Raw genomic sequence first — 20426 nt, forward strand, 5'->3', positions numbered from 1 at the left:
ATGGCAGATAAAGCGGCACAGCGCAAAATGCACGGAGATCATACGGAGATTCATTTCTGTGCACCCAGTACGGATCAGCTGACTCCTTGGCGTCCTCGCGCATGCGATCAGTCGCATTCGAGCTTGCGCGCAAGTGTTGCGTGAGCGTTGCCACATCTTGCTCAAATAGTCTCAGTACAGTCGGGATCAATTTGAAGGTTATCGCGGGAGCGCCGACCGACCGCGACGACAGCGCCGTTACGTGACACTTTTTAGCATTAGCCACAACGAGATTGTGCTGGGTTTGCTACTCCCTTGGCTGTTCCATGCAGTGCGCGCACTACCGCCAGAAACGATAACGGCCACTCTCGTATCTTTTTTCTTTATTCCTTTCTCCCGTCATCGATATACTTCCCACTGATACGCAGCCTTCTCAGGGCAACTATGGCAGCATGCCTGAGCATTATAACATAAAAAAACAGTAAGTTGCTTACTCAATGCCGAGGAATCTTCGGTGTTATCAAATCGCCGAGAAACGAAACGCGGTTGTGTCATCCAAAAAGGAATGAAGAAAAAGAGTGCAGCAGTCGGCCCTTGCAGAAGGGGGTGAGCGAATTCTACGCAACAGCCAAAAGGTGAGGGAGGGTAGCATAATCTCGTCTTCGCGAAGGAAAAAAAAAGTGCCACCGAACGGCGCTGTCGTCTTGCTTGGTCGGCGCTTCCACGATAACCTTCAAATTGATCCTGACTGTACATACAAGTCGCACGTACGCTAAACCAAAAACACGTCGGTTACCTACCCACAGGAGATAAACTACGCAATGCTGTTGACGCCGCCTACACAAAATCCGCCTGGCCGGCCTGGCCAGCAGTCCGCCATGTTACAATTTCTCCCGGCATGCTTCGCTAGCCGGACGCGGAAACGCCACAGAAAAGCAAAAGCTCAGCTGGCAACCTTCAAATCGTTGTATCATGTCTGCCACCATGTGTCGTACGGTTCCAATGCATTGGCTCAGCGGCGCGCTTTCCCTCTAGAGTATATTATCTCTATGCCTTTTTTGGTTCCCTAGGCACCCTGGGTCGCCTAGGGAGACGGATCGCCTTCTTGAGCGTTGATTTCTGTTAACCAATCAGCGTTTCCAGCCGTTTCTCCCCTTATACATAGTAGTTCGGGGCAACGTTTTAAATGCATAGCATTTTAGTAACTCACAATGTCACGCGGCGTTGGCGTGCGCTGTCGTAGTCCGCATGCGCGTCTTGTAGTCCGCATGCGCGCCCTGTCGTAGTCCGCAGGCGCGCCTTGTCGTAGTCCGCAGCCAGGAAGAAATAACAGTTTCCGGCGCCCGGTTTCGAACCCATGACGCCGCGGGCGGAACGCAAGGTGCCCGGCGCACAACCGACCGAGCCACGAAACCGACACAGATTTCGATGCACCGAACGCGCCTTATATCCTTCACTCCTTTCTCGTTTGTTTCGAAAGCGCCACAAGTTGTCCCGCGCTTCCAAAAGATGGCGACACGGGTCCCGCGATCAAGAGATACGACTTGCCGGCGCACCCCCTCGGAAATGCTGTGCATTTGATCGTGCCCCTCGCGAGGGGGATGTCTTTTTTTAGATTAACTCAGTTTGCAAACTGCGCCTTGAGAGGCGGCACCATTTTGTCGCCATTCCGAGAGGTGGCGCTGGCGTTGCGTTGAGATCTAGGGTGCCTCGATGCGCGCCCGCTCTGCGGAGGGTGGCGTCACTCTTTGAAGGGGTCGCCGCCGCCAAGACCGGTTCTCGGGAGGCGCTGCCGCCATTTTCTTGCATCCCGCCCCCGCCGACTCCCGCGCTAGGCGCGCGAAAAGCGGCGCTCTTCACAAAATCTCTTTCCAGAATGTCTGGGTGCTGCGTTCTCTTGTGTTCTAGCAGCGCTAAAAATCTCTGGAGCATGTTTCGTTTCCTAGAGACCGAAAAAGGCGGCTTCTGTGGACGGTGAAGATCAAGCGGGACAAGTGGCAGCCGACGAAGCATTCCTGCATATGCAGTGCAAGTACCCGGCTTCCAAGCAGTGCAAAATCTATTTGGGGCTATTGTAAGCTTGTCTGTGTGGCTGTTTCTCGATACCAGACGCACGGTTTTACGTGTTTATGTTGGAGGTTTCATCATGCTTTTGCGGTATTTTTATATTTTGATCGATGCAAACGGACGTGGCCTCTTAAAGCGGGGGGCCGATATAAAACGTGTGGCGCTTTGCATCTTGAGTCATTTCACTTTGTATTACGAAATAAGGCGCTCGTTGTAAAAAGGTGTGCGACCTTTCTCAGTCCCGAAGCGTCACCCCGGCGCATCACGCTTACTTCCCCAAAAGCCCATTTTTTGGCAGTGTGAATGATATATCCCAAAGCGTAAAACTGCATGCGACGCGTTATGCTTGTGTTTCTCCGTGTTGTCTCAACTTAAGGTCTGTTATAAATCTTGTTGTGCGCAAAAATTATAATATATAAGATATTTATTGTCGCTTATCATGCCATAAAAGTAGCGCATGGAGGTGAAAAGAAATGTGTTAATTACACCTCTATTATGTGAATCATGTGGGGATGTGAGCCGATACGCGTGGATGCCGGTTTGTTTGATTGGCTTGATTTCACGTCATTTATTCTTATTTCTCGGGAGCAAAAGGCACCTATATTGACAATTTAGCGTGCAGGCTCACTTTGAAGGATCCTGTTTTGAACAAATCCGTGCAGATGGATGAAACTAACGCCTTTCCCAATCAGAGGTCGGCATTTACCATTTCATTCACTGCGTGTTTTCATATAAGTGCGTACATTACTTTAAAATCGGTCCAAAGCAGCGAAAGCCACCCGGAGACAGAACGCAGCCTGAGCCCACATCCAACAATGAAGAGGTGGACAACCCCGCTGAAAAACTTCACGCATCATCAGACAGCGGAAATCCTCCCCGAGTCAACTCACAAGAGACGCCATCGGTATCACAAGAGACGGTATCACAAGAGACGTCATCGGAAAACCTCCAACTCAACAGCCCAGGTGTCGAAGCTTTGAATGTCGAAATTCCAAACTCGACAAATAAAACTCTCACAGCTAGTGAGACGCAAAGGGATTGAGCTGAGTTGAAAAAGCAGTTGGCAGACCTGGAAAGAAGATACAGCGCACTTCAAGAACATCACACACATGCTGAGAACGCAATTCAAAACCTCAAAGAGCAAGTTCGAAAACATTCGAGCGTAATCATCATTACCTGTATTATAACTGCAGTGAAGTGTGTTTGTATCACTTTGTACATAATGTATTATGTATCAGCAGTGGAGGATGTCGTTCATCACTTTGTGCATATATTGTATTTTTGCTTCAAGGTATTAAATGATTTTCCTACATCCGTGTAAGCCTTTATGTTTAGATTGCAGCCCAAGGACGCTGGTTCGATTCTCGACCGCGGCGGCCGCTTTTCTGATGGAGACAAAAATACAAAACGCCCGTTTGTTCGAGATTTCGGCGCATGTTAAAGATTCCTAGGTGGTCAAAATTAATCCGTAGCCCTCCACTACGGCGCCTCATCACCTATGTAGTGTAGGCGCTTTAAACCTCACCAATCAATCAATCACGTTCAGATTGCACAGTGCATGCATGACACACTTTGCCGCCAGGCAATCCTATATATGTAAGTACCGAATAATAGTTTCAGTGGCTGTAAGCGTGCCGGACATTCGCACTTGAATATGCAGCAGTTCCCTTCCTTCGTGTACTCCACCTACGTTCTGCTATGTTTATATATAAACGCAACGACAGCAAGTTCACGGCGCCGGTATGACACGACGGCGTGAAGTTTTCCGCCGTGTCACCTATCGTAAAAAAAGAAAGGCATTCACCATACCTTCGCTTATCACCTCAAAATAGAGAATCCTTCACCAAAACATTACTCTTCTGTTCATCTACGCTAGAAAAAGAATGTATATCAAAAGTAAAGCCAAATCAAGCCCACACTGTTAGCGAGACCAGCACTATCAAGGCGCGTCACGCAGCAAACGCGCGCCCCGCGCCTAGCGGATGCAAGAAAATGGCGGTCGCGCTAGCAGACGACGCGGTTGCCCTCACCCTCAGCGGAGCGGGAGTGCATCGAGGCACCCTAGTTGAGATCTAGTTAGAGGAGCGGGGCTCGCTCCGGCGATGGGTTTTTGCTGTGCTGTTGGTGCTCGGCTATCCATCACGCCTTTATTAGCGCATTAACTCTGTGCTGTCACCGTACATACATATTTTAGTGGATCTCTGAAGTGTCGGTGCGGTTTGTTGACGTGCTCCGCGCCGGGCTACCGTTCGGGGTATGCTTCGGCAGCGGCAAAGGCCGTGCCGCGGCATTTCTCCAAGTCGCCGAAGGATCCTGACGGATTGAAGGCGTGGAAAAGCGCGATTCCGCAGAAAAACTTCAAAGTTACGTCATAAACATACGTTTGTGGCATTCATTGTGAGCGTTCAGACATCGTCATCTGCTACGAACACATCGTGAACGATAAAACTAAGGATACCGCGAGGCAGGTGGACCCTGAGGGAGAGCGCGGTGCTTGTATTATCTCTAACATACTTGAGCATCTGTCTAAACAAAAGACGCCAAAGTCACGCAGAAAGCCACCCTACAGTGGTTCCCACACATGTAGCGTCCTGCCAAAATGATGGGCATTTAACTGGCGCAAGTGACGGTATGGGCGGTGTAAAAACCGCCGAACTCAGCAGGAACTGTTCTGTGTCTCACTGTTGTGCAGGGATTCAGCAAATGTTCAGCATTTGAATCGTCGAATGTGAATACTTCGCCCAGCCAGCTCGAAGAGTCTGGGGGCATTGACAAGTCAGGCAAAACTTGTTGGTTGAAGTTAGTTCAAGAGTTGTGCTTCTCCCGCCGTGCAGGTATACAGCGATAAAAATCGTAATATTCACCCTCAGCTGACAAACCAGTAAGAATATAGCAACGTTTCTCCGCTACATTGTTGCCTTAATTAATATTAGCCGTTAATTGGAGCTAATGGTATACCTGTCGCCAGGTATTTCATCAGCAACAACAGCCGTGAAAAAGGGCAGTGTGTGGCACAACAGATGCACGGTGCTGTCAGATCAAAACTTTTACCCTACCCGGCGTGGTGGTTAAGGTGTCGTGCTGCTGGGCGCAAGGACGCGGGTTCGATTTCCGACCGCGGCGGCCTCTTTTCTAGAGGCGGAAAGCGAAAACGCCCGTGTGTTCGAGATATCGGCGCACGTTAAAGATCCCCAGGTGGTCAAAATTAATCTGGAGCCCTCCACTATGGGGCGTGCCTCATTGCCTGTGTAGCGCCGACACGTACAACCTCCTAAGCAGTCTGACTAGTCAAAACTGAGTTGTGTTGCCTATCTATAGACTGCAAAAAGAAACGAGCAAAAAAATCTACGTTGAAAAAGTTAGGAAGACAGCACAAACGATGGCACAATGGAAAAACTGTCAGGCAGGCGAAACGCGTAAAATATTGGGCATATCCGGGCTACGAGATGACAAATTAAAGTTTCTGTGACCCTAATAGACAGTTAATCACATTTACAAACCGACAAAAAAAAATAGCACGACAAATATTCTCATCCAAGAAATACTTTATTTCTTTCAAGGAAGCACATTATACCACCTAAAGAAATAAAAACGTCGAAAAAAATTGGTTTAATAATTAGTTTATTTTCTTCGTTATTAATAAAGCCAACTACTGTTTCAGCGCTTGGTTTCCGATTGGCTCACTAATTTTGTTAGAATTGCAAATATATTTCTGTGAAAATGTACTTACTGCATTTGCTTCCGCAGCATAAATAAAAATGACATGGCATCCTTTCTTGATTCCAAGCGGGTGGTTGACTATTGTAGGCTTTTCCGCAGTTTAAACCGCGTAAGACGTGTTCGGGTATGCTTTAAATATTATTGAGGTATAAGGGATCCCGTACTGGGGGAAAATAAACGGCCGCTGGAACGGGATGCGCCTGAAAGCAAGCCCACTGTGCAGCGTTTGCCTTGCCTTTTTCCCATCCGAAATAGAGCTTGTGTCTCCTCAAAACGGCCATAAAAATGTAGAGCTCTTGTCACTAAAGCGGAAGATTAGAGCGAAGTTAGATTGTGCATTTCAAAGGTACGTTAACGGTGTGCGGTGGGCGTTCACTCGCGCCTTTTCAAGCAAGGAGAAGCAGACGACGCGCCGAGACCGATCTCAACGCTACCGCAGCGCCACCGCCTGGTCGGCGACAGCAGCGGCCCGCGCCGCCGTGCTTGGAAGGCCGCGTTCTTTGCCAACTGACCTAATCTAAAAACGTTGGTTCGGGGCCTTCCTACACCGTGGTTCGGGGGGAATCGGCTCGGAAGCCCCGGGTTGCAGCAGACGCAGCCTTCCTGAAACGTAACCTAGCGGTCAAAATTTGCGTTACAACCAGTTAGATGAGGACATAATTTCAGATTTTCATGGCTTCATGTGGCTTAAAATTTGAATTCCAACAGAAAATCATAAATCGACATACGCTCGGCGGAAAAATGGCTGAACGGCCCTACGGCAAGAAGAAAATTCTCAAAACGCCCTATGTAGGGCCACGGTGGAAGAATATGAGGTGTCTCAACGGGGCCGGCTTGCCGCTTGGGTGGCGAGAATCTAAAAACGTTGGTGGCGAGCAACGTTTTTAGATTAGACCTAATCTAAAAACGTTGGTGGCGAGCGCGCAGCCTGCTCGTGCTTTAGAGGAGCTCCACTAGATGGCGCCACATATCCGGTGGCCTGCCGAACTGCATCGGAACCCCACCGTGTGTAGGGCGAAAGCCCTACAGTTGGCAACACTGCGCGGCAGTGCAGCACAACAACCTCGGCAAACTGCGCCGATCGACAGAGGAAGAGGCCGTGGATGGGGGTGAACTGCCTGCCAATCCGGGAAGAGTGGCTACTAAAACTGCAGCAGCCCGCTGATGGTGTGTTGGCAGCCGAGCACATAAGCCACACGTTCCTGCTTAATGCAGGGGAGGAGGTCCCAGATGCAGAGTTGCGCCAGGTGCCATCTATAGTGGGAGCTGCAGCGAGCGGTCAAGAGAATGGACGCGGGGACAGCATGTGGCTTGGACAACATTCCCATGAGTCTGATCATGATCAAGCTACTTGGCCCAGAGATGCGTGAAAAGATGGTGGACCTCATTGCGCAGGTGCTGGTAGAGGCACTGATTCCAGTGGCCTGGAGACGCAACAAGGTGCCGCCTTTGTACAAGCGGTCAGGTGATAGGCGGAACCCGGCAAACTACAGCCCCATAGCAGTGACACCACTACTGTACCGAGTCTGCGTGCAGGTTGTGCGCCTCCAGAGCTGGGCTGAAAGCAAGGGTGTGCTAGGAGAGCTGCAGACGGGTTTCCGGTCTGGAAGGCGTATCGAAGACAACTTGTTTGTACTCGCCCAGTGTGTCGAGATCGCCGAACAGACTCGGAGACCGCTGTATGTGGCTTTTCTAGACATCTCCAAGGCCTACGACTGCGATGATCGGGGCATTCTCCGGTCCATCCTGCGTGAACTGGGTCTTGGGGACGCAAACTGTGAGCTTTTGCAGGCACTGTATGCGGACATGACTGCAGAGGTGGAGTGGCAGGGGCGTATAGCAGCACCAGTGCCAGTGCGATGGGGACTTCGGCAGGGTTGTCCCCTGTCACCACTGTTGATCATGATGTACGTGGCAGGTGTGACTCAGCGCTTGGAGGCATCGGGGGTTGGTTTCTCCCTGGAGCACTACAGGCAGGGTCAACCAGTGCGGTGTACCATCCCGGCGTTGGTGTGTGCGGACGATTTTGCCTTGTTCGCGGACACCCCGGAGGAGCTGCAGAAGCTGCTGGAAATTTTCAGCACAGAAATGACCCGATAGGCTTGCAGTTTAACCAAACGAAGTCCATGGTTATGGCATATGGGGTGCCGAACAGCCGGAGGCGTCGTGGAATCTTCAGGGGGGCACGATCAAGATAACGGACACAGTGAAGTACCTGGGTGTGAGTTTTACCAGTGTGTGCGACCACATGGCTACTCACGAAAAGGCAGTACGAGTGAAGGCGGCTAGGAGCAAGGGCATGTTGGGCCGCCAGTCGCTTTGGTCCTTCAACCGCTGTGAGGTGATGAGGGCCTTGCGGAAGATGGTGGCAGTGCCTGGACTCACCTATGCCAACCCGGTCCTCTGCCTCTCGGCAGGCGTAAGAGAATTCTTGGAAAGGTGCCAGAGGGGTGTTGGCCGGCTGGCCCTTGGGGCGGGGAAGCAGATCCCGTTGGAGACCATTCAAGGCGAACTCGGTTGGTCGAGTTTCGTGGCACGGGATGCAGTGGCGAAGAGCCACTATGAGGACAGACTGCTCCGCCTCCCAGACACGAATATTGCCCGCCAAACCTTCGTGCATGTCGTCTACACCAGTTGTGCCACCAGGTGGGTGAAGCGGTCGGCCGCACTTCGCCGCAGGTATGGCCTGCCAGCCTTTTCACTCGCAGCGACGGGCAAGTGCCTGACTGCCCATTCCCGACGACTCCGCGTACAAGAGGTGGAGGCAGCGGAGTGGTACGAGGCAGCGAAGCGGAAGTCGGCACTGAAGATGTACGTTCAAGAGAAGAGGGAGATCCGCCGATAGGGCCTTTACGACAACTCGTGGGGCAGCAGCTTGTTGGCCGGGGCTCGAGGAGGCGTGCTGCGCACACGGGTGTGGAGGGCGCGCTTCACGGGTGAGCAACATAAGGTCCCTAAAATTATTCAGGGACCTTACGGATGAGCTGTGTTTACAGCGCCATCAAGCGGGCGCGTTCTCGGTAGACTACGCAACACTACGCTTTTTCTGGCACTACAGTCAAAGCTAGACCACAGAACAGGGAGGATTAAGGTCTAGCTTTCCCTTTAGTGCCAGAAAAAGCGTAGTGGCGGCGCGTGGCCTCCGCGATTTGGTGCCGGCGGCGCGCCGCCGGTAGCCGATCGCGGAGGCCACGGGCGGCGTCGTGAACTACCGAGTACGCCCGCTTGATGGCGCTGTAAACACGGCTCTATGGCAATACGAGAGGCAGTGCGTTGCTCTTCGAGGCACGGGCAGGGTGCCTGAGAACCCGGGCATACACGGGTAGCTACAGGCAGCAGGATGAAACGTGTGCATGCTGCGGCAGTGATCGGGAAACTATACACCATTTTCCATAAGCAGCCGGGAAAGGACGAAAATACACTCAAACCAGTTCTCTCGGCGGCCGACCAGTATTGCCTGAGCGCGCTGGGCTGCTAACATCGCTCGGCGCGCTGTGCTCCGCTGCGAAGTTCAGGAGTATTTTGCACCGTGTGCTTAGTTTTTGCGGAACTTTCAACTGTTTTAGCCAATGCTGCGATGCCGTTCAAGGCGCAAACGTCAGCACTGCGCGGTGGTGGGTTATTGAACAACCAGAGAAAGCGAGAAACAGTCGCTGACAGCACAACGACTTTGTACCAACGACCAACTCCAGGGTATGTGGGTGCACTTGGACGGCAAGCAGACGGGGCAAAGTCCATTTATCCCACGCAAAGCTGCGACAGGGAACGGAACCCCCTGAAATGTTAGAAGCAACTTTATCCTTTACAATACAGCATTGATTGGTTGGTTGATTGATTCATTCATTCATTATGGTGTTTAACGCCCCGACGCTTCATGGGTGATGAGGCGCGCCGTAGTGGAGGGCTGCGGGTTAATTTTGACCACTTGGGGATCTTTCACGAGCGCCGATACAATACAACATTACAATAACTTCTGGTTCCTTGTAGTCAATTTAAAATACCATATATTGTTTGGTCATTACAGCCGATTGGCATTAAACAATCCCCTTTTCACCTAATCTAACTTTTAAAATCACGGCGTTTTGTTTACTTTTTTTCAGGCCAACTCATTACCCTGCCAAACGATATGAAAGGATAACTTTCTCCATCGCACACTGCTGGTCGATAGCAGGATAAGCAGGCAGCCAAATGTGGAAACGCAGCTCGAGATACGCGTGAACGCTGCATTTGGAAAATAGCTCAACCTGTTCACAACGCGGTCAAAGGAAAAGCTTCTAATCCTTTTGCGTTGCCACGGAATCTAAAGTATTACAATTACAAAACAGTTACTGCTGGTCGCGTAAAGCATTTGTGGTGCAAGCAGCGGTTTCGCAAAGGTGGGCTCCGAGCAACAGGCCACATGCGCTGCGCAGAGTTAGGTCAATCATAATCACGATCATGATCAACCAATATTAACTCGCCCGAACGTCAACCCTTTTGCTCAACATTCGAATATTAATTTGACTGGTTGTGCGGTCGTGTTATTTTTCCGCCCAGGTAATTTCGTTTCGTCAGTAACCGTCATAAGTCTAGTTAAGAAAGATTAAACACCGAATGCCCAAGGAACCGCGCCCCACTTTTCGAGAGAGGTAACCACGACGGTGGGAACATCATTACGATAAAGCAGTCGTCACTTTCACGCCGCCGTCCAAGATGGGGATTCCAGATGGGCGCACAGCTCGGCACCATCTTCTCCGCCCCCCAAAATGAGCTGACGTACCATGACCCACTTATGCTGTGCGCGCTCCGCATTCGACGTCCGCGCTTCCGTAAACATATGGTCCCTAGTAAACATGACTAATCGGTGAACATAAAGGGGTATTCACACGACGGAGCGTTTCAGCGGAGAAATCCGAGGGAGGTCGTGACGTCACCGCAGGCGGACCTCCGCTCGGCTAGCTCCTTCGCTCACACGGAGGATGCGACTTTCGGACGGACATCACTGTTTGCAGCCGCCTATCTCGAAAGCATAGCTGCCGTAGCACCGCCGATTCCGCGACGGCGGCAATTTCTGTTAAGCGCATACGTACTGATCTTGTCAACCGACCAAAAATTGGTCGTCGACGCGATGCAGGTGCTGCCGCGCGGAGAGAACGGCGCGCGACGTAGTAGCAGCCGACCGGCCAACCTACAGGCCCGCATACTGATGTTAGGCTTAACACTGCGGCGAATATTCGATCGCCGCTCTGGCAAGCGGCTCAGGTGACGATTTTTAAAGCAACTTTCAATCACATCATTACCCCATTTCTCGTATACGCAGCTTTGTTTGCGCCTTGGGGAGCAATAACAAGCTGTCGCTCGAGCTACCGGCGCCGGCCTGCGCCACTTCGCAGCCGCGGCCGCCGCTCGCCGAGCGCCCGTGCTGGTGGTATACGCGGCTCCCTCAGTGCGCCTGTCATGTGCGCCACGCATTTTCGCGTCCAATGTATTAGGAAGCGATAAAAATAAAGTGCCTGCAACCGCTCTAGAACTTCAGTCGCGGCCAGCTGCCCGACGAGCAGACGAAATCCCGCCGCCTCCGCCGCGGAGCGTCGGAGGGTTTGTAGCTCGCGAGCAGAAGCTCCGATCTCCCATCGGAGGCGGTGCGCCGGAGAGAAACCGTGACGTAGGGGTCACGTGGTGCGCACTCCTAGGAGCGAAACGACGGATTTCTCTCTCGTGTGAATACCCCTTAACAAGCACGGTGGCATTGAAAACACGCATTTACTCCCTGATATCGATATGTATGTCAGTCGGTGCCATACCGGTACGTTTGCATCGCGGAACTGCGAAGCACCACCGGCACCACCACCACACTGCTACTGCTGCTCGCAACAGCCGGGGCCGGAATTTCCCGCTCTGGCAGAAAATTAGGACGTAAAATCCGTCCGCATATGATGAAAACAAAACAGAACACACACACACAAGCACTGCAACCGCTAAATTAACGCCAAACCACTACGGTTCACTCAGTAATGCACGGATACCGAGCAGACGCACGCCAAGAACGGCGCACTTAACAGCCCAGCGCGGAGGTTTCGGCGGTCGCTTCATAGACGGCGCTAGCGTCTGGTCAGAAAAAGCAAATGGCGGCGCCCACCTCTAGCAAGGAAAATGGTGTATAGACCATATTGTCAGGAGCTGCACAGAGAGGGGTGCAGCTCCTGGTGATGGGGAAACGACTCTGGCGGAGGCCTTGGGATTTGGGGCGAGGGGGAACCTCAACTTCAAGGCCATAGAGGTGACGAAGAGGCGACTGGAGTGGTGGTGGAGGAAAAGCAGGGAAGGGATGGGTACGCAGGTGGAGTAATCATGCGGACGAGAATTTAGAACAGTAAGGGGAGAAAAAAGGGGGGGGGGTGGGGGCGATGAGTTTAAAACAGAAAAGAGGGAGAGATGGGAGGGAGGAAGCAAATCTATAGGTTAACCTGGGAGTAGGGCATGTAAACGTAATAAAACAGGCAAGTCGGTTGCTGACAACCGACGCCCCGATTCAAAGGGAAAGCCACTAATCATCATCATCATGTAAACATGGGGGATGCTTTTTGCACAGGCCGTTTGAGCTCCTTAATAACATGGCTGCCCTCGCACGGCGGCCGCCGGTTCGCTGCTCCACGGCCGGACTCGACTCTCCTCCCGCGCGCGAAAGGAGCGTCGAGTCCGGCCGTGGCTGCTCCTGCTGGTTCCTGGCTGGCACGCTGGCCGCGTGTTTACTTGCGCCGCGCTAGTGAAGTGATGTTACGCCAGGTGACTAGGGGCCGAATTCTCTAAAACGACGGGGCGTCGCTTTGAAACGACGGGGTAGCGTCATGCAAATGCATGTGTTCTGGGGTTGGGGCCGTCGCTTTAACGAAGCTGTGCAAGCAGCGGGAGCTGCAGAAAAAGCCGCCCGCATCTTCCCACGGGGGGAACTCGAGTAAATGCGTCGCATCTACTCGAGTCAAGCAAAGCGTCACGTCAAGCGAAAGCCAAGCATGGACGCCCTTGACTGAATTCCGAACGCGCGCTCCGCCGCTTATTTACGTTGAGGGGACTGCGTAAGCCGGTCCCAGTCGACGACGTTGGCGTACTTGTAAAGCGGCGTGGACTCTAGGTGTTTGAGCCAAGCGCGGATGTTGCTTCGCCGGAGAACGGCACACCGGTTATATGCGCCGCGCTAGAAGGAGAGGAAACCGCGGAAGAGAGAGTACAGCACATGCGCCGGCCCCAGCGCGTCTGCCGCGGCTATGACGCAACGTGCCGCGGCTATGACGCAACACAATCCAACACAATCCACTTTAATCCAATCCAATCCAAGCCAATCCAATCTAATCCAAGCCAATCCAATCGAATCCAATGCCCCTCGCGAGAGTGTGTTCGAATCCAATCCAATGCCCCTCGCGAGAGAGTTCGCTATCGCCTCGACTCGACGCGCATGCGCAGTGAGCGTGTGGACTACGGACGCCAACGCGGGTGACATCGTGAGTTACTGAAATGCTCTGCATTTAAAAGCACTGTGCAAGGGCGCGAAGCGACAAGTGAAACGATGGGGGCAGGTCGCTTCGCGCCCTTGCCACAGTGTTTTTCTGCAGCTCCCGCTGCTTGCACAGCTTCGTTAAAGCGACGGCCCCAACCCCAGAACACATGCATTTGCATGACGCTACCCCGTCGTTTCAAAGCGACGCCCCGTCGTTTTAGAGAATTCGGCCCCAGATGGCCTCGACTGGCACAGACCACAGTGAGCAGCAAGTGAGAACAAATAATCGTTTATTGACATTCGCAAGTTTACAGAGGCCAGGACATCATTTCATTTCGATTGCTGCAATTGTACGTCGCTTTCGTGACAACATTTTTTATTTTGCCATAACAACTCGTTCACTTACGCTAAGATTTCGAACGAAGGGCACAAATGAGGTATTGACGGCGACAACGGTTTCGTTTGCACCGTCTTTCTAGCGGAGTGCAAAACACTCACCTTCTGTTGGAAGAATCAAATATTCTGGCCTCGAGAGCTGTCTTCCGATGCGGAATTTCCCACATTTGTCACTCCACAAGCACTCAATTCCCGTGTTTTGCCAGTCCTCTCAACAACTGATGGACGCAAAAGCACATAACAGCATTAACAGTCACGAAACCAGTGCTCCGCGCTCATAGAAACGGTGGGCTCGCTAGACATTTGCTTCTCACTGGGCGATTTGGTCGGAGTCGGTTGGCTCGGCAGTGCCTACGCCGATTGCCCCGATGACGGTGAACCCAGTTGGCTTCACGGACTCTGCCGAGAGATTCTGCCCTGATCGGTCGCCACGGGATGCCTCCCCTGCTCCCGCGGCCGTGATGACGGATATCGAGGTCTGAGCCCAGCGGCTTGAGCGAGCGACAGGAGCCACTGTCTCCCCGCGAGCGATAGTTGTGTTGTCTGGTATATGCCCTGTATCTGCCAGGCAATAAAGCCTAATTTTCGATTGCCGGAGCCTGTCTACCGCATGTGAGTACTCGAACCGGTGCGCGAGTCTTCGGATTCCGCAGGGCTAGTGTACGGCGCGTAGCGTTCTCTAGCGAAGCTAGCCGGGGTCCTCTGCTATCCCGTACGTTAGCCCACATTGGCGCCCAACCAAGGTTTTTCTGCGATGACAGGGCGGCACCCCCGCTTCTCGTTGCTTGATTCCGAAGTTGAAGGCTGGTTGTCGGACGAGATTGCTCGTGGTAACGGCTTGCGGGACGCCTCTGTCGACCCGTTGCTGCCCGCCACCGCGCTTACGCCAGAGCTTTGTCGAGGCGGCGCCGATCTCCCCGATAACCGACGCGCCGCGCTGGAGAGTTACGGGAGCCATCCCGCTTCTGCCGGTGTGAGGCATTCCGACAGCCCGAGGGATGATTACCTAGTCCCGCGCCTGTCGGCCGCCACCACTACGCCCAGGCCCCTCTGGGGCCCAGGCAGCGCTATCCTATAGGGACCGGGCAGCTGGACGGGTGGCGCCAGCACTCGGCGCTCCCCTCGTCAGTGGAATGAGCCGGTGCATTGGACTACACAGCCTCCCGTTGTTTTTGTCGTGTTTGCTTCGGTGCTTTGAATGTTTTGGTGGTGTTGTGAACGTATATGGGCGGTGAAACAAAGTCTAGACAGATGTGTTGGGTTCTTAAATGCAGTAATGACTACGTAAACTTGTCGGACGCTTCTAAAGTTGGGTATCGGCTGCAATGGCATGAGCGCTTTTTGCAGCGATGTGCGCTTGGCTGCACCCGTTCTGAGTACGAATAAAGCTACTATTAGTAGTATTATTTTATTTTTGAATGCACTAACGGCTACGCAAACTTATTGGATGCTTGTAAGGTTGGGAATGGGCTACATTGACACGAGCGCTTTTTGCAGCGCTCGTGTCAATGCTCCGCGCGATCTGAGTAGGAATAAAACTATTAGGAATATTATTATTCATTTCTACCACTTTAAATTATCTTCACTGGTTTCAATGACTACGGTTTCCACGCCAGCCTTAGCGCTGGGATACCTCGATACGTGTGCTTTAAATAGAAAGGCACCTGCATACGAGATGGATTACCGTGTAGCCGTAGAAATGTTGCGGTAGTTTACACTTTCTGTAACCGTGAGCTTTGTACCTTCGGTTTTGGTGAGCGACACTGTGACAGCATGGGAGCCTGAAAGCCGAAGTGGAAAACCCACGTTTCTGGTGGTCGTTTTATCAAGAGCCAACGTTATTCACCAACTCAACAGCACAAGCTACAAACCACCCCTCCTCCCCTTCCCGTTTTACCCCCTGGCTGGCACCGATAGTTAAAAAATGTGGCAGTGTTAACGTCAGCCGGTGTTTTTTAATGCTTAAGTATTCTTTACAGAGTACCTAAAAAATCGTGTGATGCCTGGTGAAGACACCAAAAACGCGCGATTGCCTCAAATATAGGTGCATGAGCCCGAGTCCTCCACCACAGACACATTTCCGACACACTGGAAAAAGTTTAGATTTGGAGAGGGGGCATGGAAGTTCAAAATTAAACAGCAAAGTCATCTAATGATTATGATGGTTGAACACGAAGCTTTCTTCGTGCGAAATCGAATGGGAAATGGTCAAAGTCAAAGACGCTGCGACCAAAAGACCAAACTGCATGCTGGTCAAATTCGACGCTTAACTAGTCAAAGTTTAAATCCAGAAGGCAACCAAGGAAACCCATACGACAGAGCTTTGCGATAAACCATCACCGTCGTTAGACGGAGGTGTGCATGATTTTTCAAGCGTAGGTGGCAGCTTGTAAAGCGACCGCATAGGGAGCCTACATGCGCCGCGCCTTCGTCGTTGGCGCGGCGTATGTAGGCTCTACAGGTTTCGGGCACCCTCCTGTCTTGCGTCCTTCAGTCACGCAGGAATTGGTTTTTGAAAAACCATTTACCAACTAGCCAGAAACCATTGCAATTCTTGTAAAACAATGCTTCTCCACGGCAAGCAATAACATTCTACTATCATGCGGTATTTATTCTATCAACGATTCCCGATGACTGTAGTAAGAGTATTTCTGTAAAATTAAGCACGTTTCAGCCGTAGGTAATGAAGATACGGAAGCGTCATCCGTCACAATTTCAGTTTTGAGGTAAATCCCCGAAGACAGCCTCCTACTTTGTCTTTCGCTTGTGCACGACTTCGGCGCCGTTTCGTCATCAACTGCCAAAGGCCTGCGCCGCAGCATTCCTAGATCGGTTGCGCACACCGGCTTTGTGGGATCATTTAGCGGGAATATACTCCTCGATTCGCAAAACTGCATGTAGGCATGAAAAAATTGCATGAAGCAACGAACTTTCACTTCCAGCTTGACTTCCAGCTTGGCGCATTGAGCGTCGTCTGCTATTTGTAAATACTGAGTATGGGCGTAAATAACACACATGGCATACCTTGTAAACGTCACATCCACACTGAAGATTTACCGATCTGAAAAATGCACGTGTGGTTACGTTCGCTTTGCAAGCCGCACCGCAGAAAAATGACAGAAAGCCATGCACAACTACGCTGCGCTGACCGCCACCAGCATTCCACTGACGAGCGGTTCGCCACGGGCGGCGCTGTTCGCTGAAACGACGGTGGTGCCATACAACGGCCGCCCGGTCCCTATACTCGGTGACAACCAGGGGGGTAAAGCGAGCTCCGAGACCGTACGAATCGTGGGCGCTGACATGATACAATTCCCATGGTTGCCAGATCAATTGTATTCAGTTTTGTAAAGGGTTGTTCGCTAATTATTTAACTAAAACAAAGAACTGAAGCAAAACAGTTGCAAATAATTGCCGCAGTAATTAAAACTAGCTCTACAAAAAACTTTTAGTGTAATTAAGCTCTAATTTTTGAACCAAAAGTAAGTGCGTAGCTCAGTTTTGGTTTCGATTTCTTTAAGTGTGCTAGGAAGTGGCGAGGCCCTTGCGCCTGACTGCACAGTGTGTGTGTGCAGTCTCCAGCTCAGATCTGCGTGCGGGAAAAACGTGTACAACTGGTACAACTCGGAGGCACACGCTGAGCAAGTGCCTCCCCGGGCGCTTGCGAGGCTGTCATTAGTTTCTTCACGTTAAGCACCCTGTCTATTGCCCCTGAACTGACGCCGGAACAGCGATTCCGATCTGACCTTGACTACCGCAAGTTCACTACAGGCTACGGAGTGGCAGCCAGCGATCGCTCTCGTTGGAAGAGAAATAAAAGGAACTTTTATAATTGTTCGGTTGCAGTTGTTTTATTCATGGAACTTCTTACAGCTCTCCGTGCTTCGAACTTTCGCGCAAACGTTCGCGAAGGTAGAACGAAAAAAGAGGTAACGAAATGCGGTTTCTTTTTTAATCAATCACAACAAGTCAACAAGTCAATGTTGTCTCCTCGCGCGCTCTGTGTGGCAAATTACTACCCATTCAATACTGCCCATTGAGTCCCGCAAGCTTTCCCTTTGAAGTGGTGGAAAGCAGCTAGAACTTGACGAATACAGACGGAAAGGAAAACGGGACACGCCGCTGACTGTATTTCGCATACTCCCTTGGCGTGCATTCTGCCACTCCATTGGCCTGCGATCGACCGCGCTCTTTCGTTCCTGTGCTTCAAAGGGCCGCTACTCACCGGCAACATCAGCGTTGGCCCATGCGATAACGTTTTTCTTCTTTTTTGTGTGTCAACAAAGGTTTTACATTAAGCTACAAAGCCACAGTTCTTCACTTCACTTCATTTGAAAAGCATCGAGCGACTCGCAAGACGTCACAGAATGGCTAACAAAGCACCACAGCGCAAAAATGCACGGAGATCATGACGGAGATTCATTTTTTCTGTGCGCCCCAGTACGGATCAGCTGATTCCTTGACGTCCTCGCGCATGCGATCAGTCGCATTCGAGCTTGCGCGCAAGTGTTGCGTGAGCGTTGCCACATCTTGCTCATATAGTCTCAGTACATATAAGTCACACACTAAACCGAAAACACGTCGGTTACCTACCACAGGAGATAAACCACGCAATGCTGTCGACGCCGCCTACACAAAATCCGCCTGGCCAGCGGTCCGCCATGTTACAATTAATCCCAGCATGCTTCGCTAGCCGGACGCGGAAACGCCGCAGTAGCCCGTTGCCAGATTACAACCCATCGCTTTCGCCGTTTTTAGTAAGCAAAAACTCAGCTGGCAACCTTCAAATCGTTGTATCATGTCTGCCACTATGTGTCGTACGGTTCCAATGCATTGGCTCAGCGGCGCGCTTTCCCTCTAGAGTATATTATCTCTATGGTGACAACTTAAGAACGGCACCGGAAATTGCCGCTGTGCCTTATCACCGTAGCCGGATGTTTCTCCACGCGGCGCAAGTAGGGCGTTACTGGGAATATTTTGAACATAGCGTGAGCCGTTCCCGTGATTTTTTGGACTTAATATGCTTATAAACGACTTCAGTGACGGCAAACAAACTGCGTGAGACAAGGCAGACGATATCACGCATTCATAGCAAACCCCTTTCAAAACGCGCGCGCACTGACGTCACGGTTCCGGCGCTTTGGCGGAGTGATACACCGCGGGAGAGTCACGGGAGCTATCATCCCACTCCTGCCGGCGTGGCGCTCGGTGTCGGCGGGCGGAACGCTTCTTGCGACCACCTGCCGTCACCACGGGCTGCAACGAGATGATGCCCTCCGGGCCTTGGTCGTAGCAACCCAGCGGATATGTTTGCAAAGGAGGAGCTGCGCCGCAGCTCTAGCGCACCCGACCCCGCCGTGTACGAGCCTCACGGCTCTAGCGGTGCGGCGGTCGCCTCGTTCGCCGGCGCGTTTGCGCCACGAACGTACCCCACCACGCAGACCTCGCAAGCGGTTACGGCTGGGGCGCGCGTCACCTGCCTTACGCCAGCGTTGTCTCGTGAGGAACCACCCCTGCCTTCGGCAACAGTCGGCTGGCACAAGCCCTGATCAACGCGGTGCGCGCATACACCGAGCGTCAGGCCTAACAGCTCGCTCGGTAGCCTCAGAATACCCGAGTACGGCGGTTACTCTGACCGCATGAGTGCTACGGAGTACCTAGAGGCGCTGCACCGCTATCAGGAGGCGTCGGGTATGGACGACAGCGTGATTATAGGACGTGTTCGGCCTATATCGCTGACCGCCCAGGCTGCACGGTGGTACCGGCTGGTGGGACGCGACGCTCGTACGATGGGCGAATTTGAAGCGCTCTTTCGCAGCGAATTCCTGCCCCCAAATTACGAGCGCCGCATATGTTGAACGAGCTAGAGATGCGAACTTAATAACACCGAGATGAGTCTCTGCTCGAATACGTCAGGGCAATGCAGGAGTTGTTTTTGCTTGCAAGGCCCATATGCGTCTGAGGCGGAAAAGGTTGAGAGGGTGACGAGACAAGCCCACCCAACTTTTGCAGCATACCTTCGAGGCAGTCAGTTTGCCAACCTCAATGAACTGGCCAGCGAAGCAAAACGCAACCAAGCCGATATTCTAGCTGCTCGCAGCTATCGCCCGCCTCCCCCAGCCCACGCCACGCTAGAGCCAAGGTGCGCATGGCAGGGTGCGTCCCCACCGCCCATGCCGCGCGCCGCGGCAACAGCAGCGTACGCGGAGAGCACGGAAATAGAGCTGCACGATGTGTCGGAGCGCGCGCTCGACCCGTACTCGTACGCCATGCGGGCACGTTCTGACGCCCAGCAAGGCATGCCGCGGCACTGCTACGGCCGGGGACAAAACGCGCATGAGGAACCCACCAGCTACGCCCGTGTGGAAAGCTCTAGCGGACCGAACGCGCAGCGCGACAGTCAGGGAGCAGTTGCGCACTCGGAACCCAACCACCCAACCGCTACGCCCGCGAGCGTTGCGCGGACAGCGCCCTCCGGCTGCGCAGTCACATCGCGGCATCGTTATGGAGCCTACATACGCCGCGTAGGCTCCCTAGGCATCGTCTGCTACAAGTGCCGCGCAACGGGCCACTATGCCCGCGCGTGCACCGCTTCCTGCCCGGCGCTGGAAAGGCAGCGCAAATCGGGAAACGACAGCCGCCGTCGGTGAGCACTTCGTCGCCGACGGCTATGGCTACATTAGGTGGTGAGCCTGAGCCCCTAATCTCGATGGCGTGCAGGGTGAAACGCCCCAATGCACTAGCGCCTTTCATCGCCCTTACGATCGCTGGTCGAAAGTTTGCGGCGTTG

The sequence above is a fragment of the Haemaphysalis longicornis genome, unplaced genomic scaffold (assembly GCF_048455015.1).
Source record: "Haemaphysalis longicornis isolate Haplotype H1 unplaced genomic scaffold, Haemaphysalis longicornis Haplotype H1 scaffold_1, whole genome shotgun sequence".
Taxonomy (NCBI): domain Eukaryota; kingdom Metazoa; phylum Arthropoda; class Arachnida; order Ixodida; family Ixodidae; genus Haemaphysalis; species Haemaphysalis longicornis.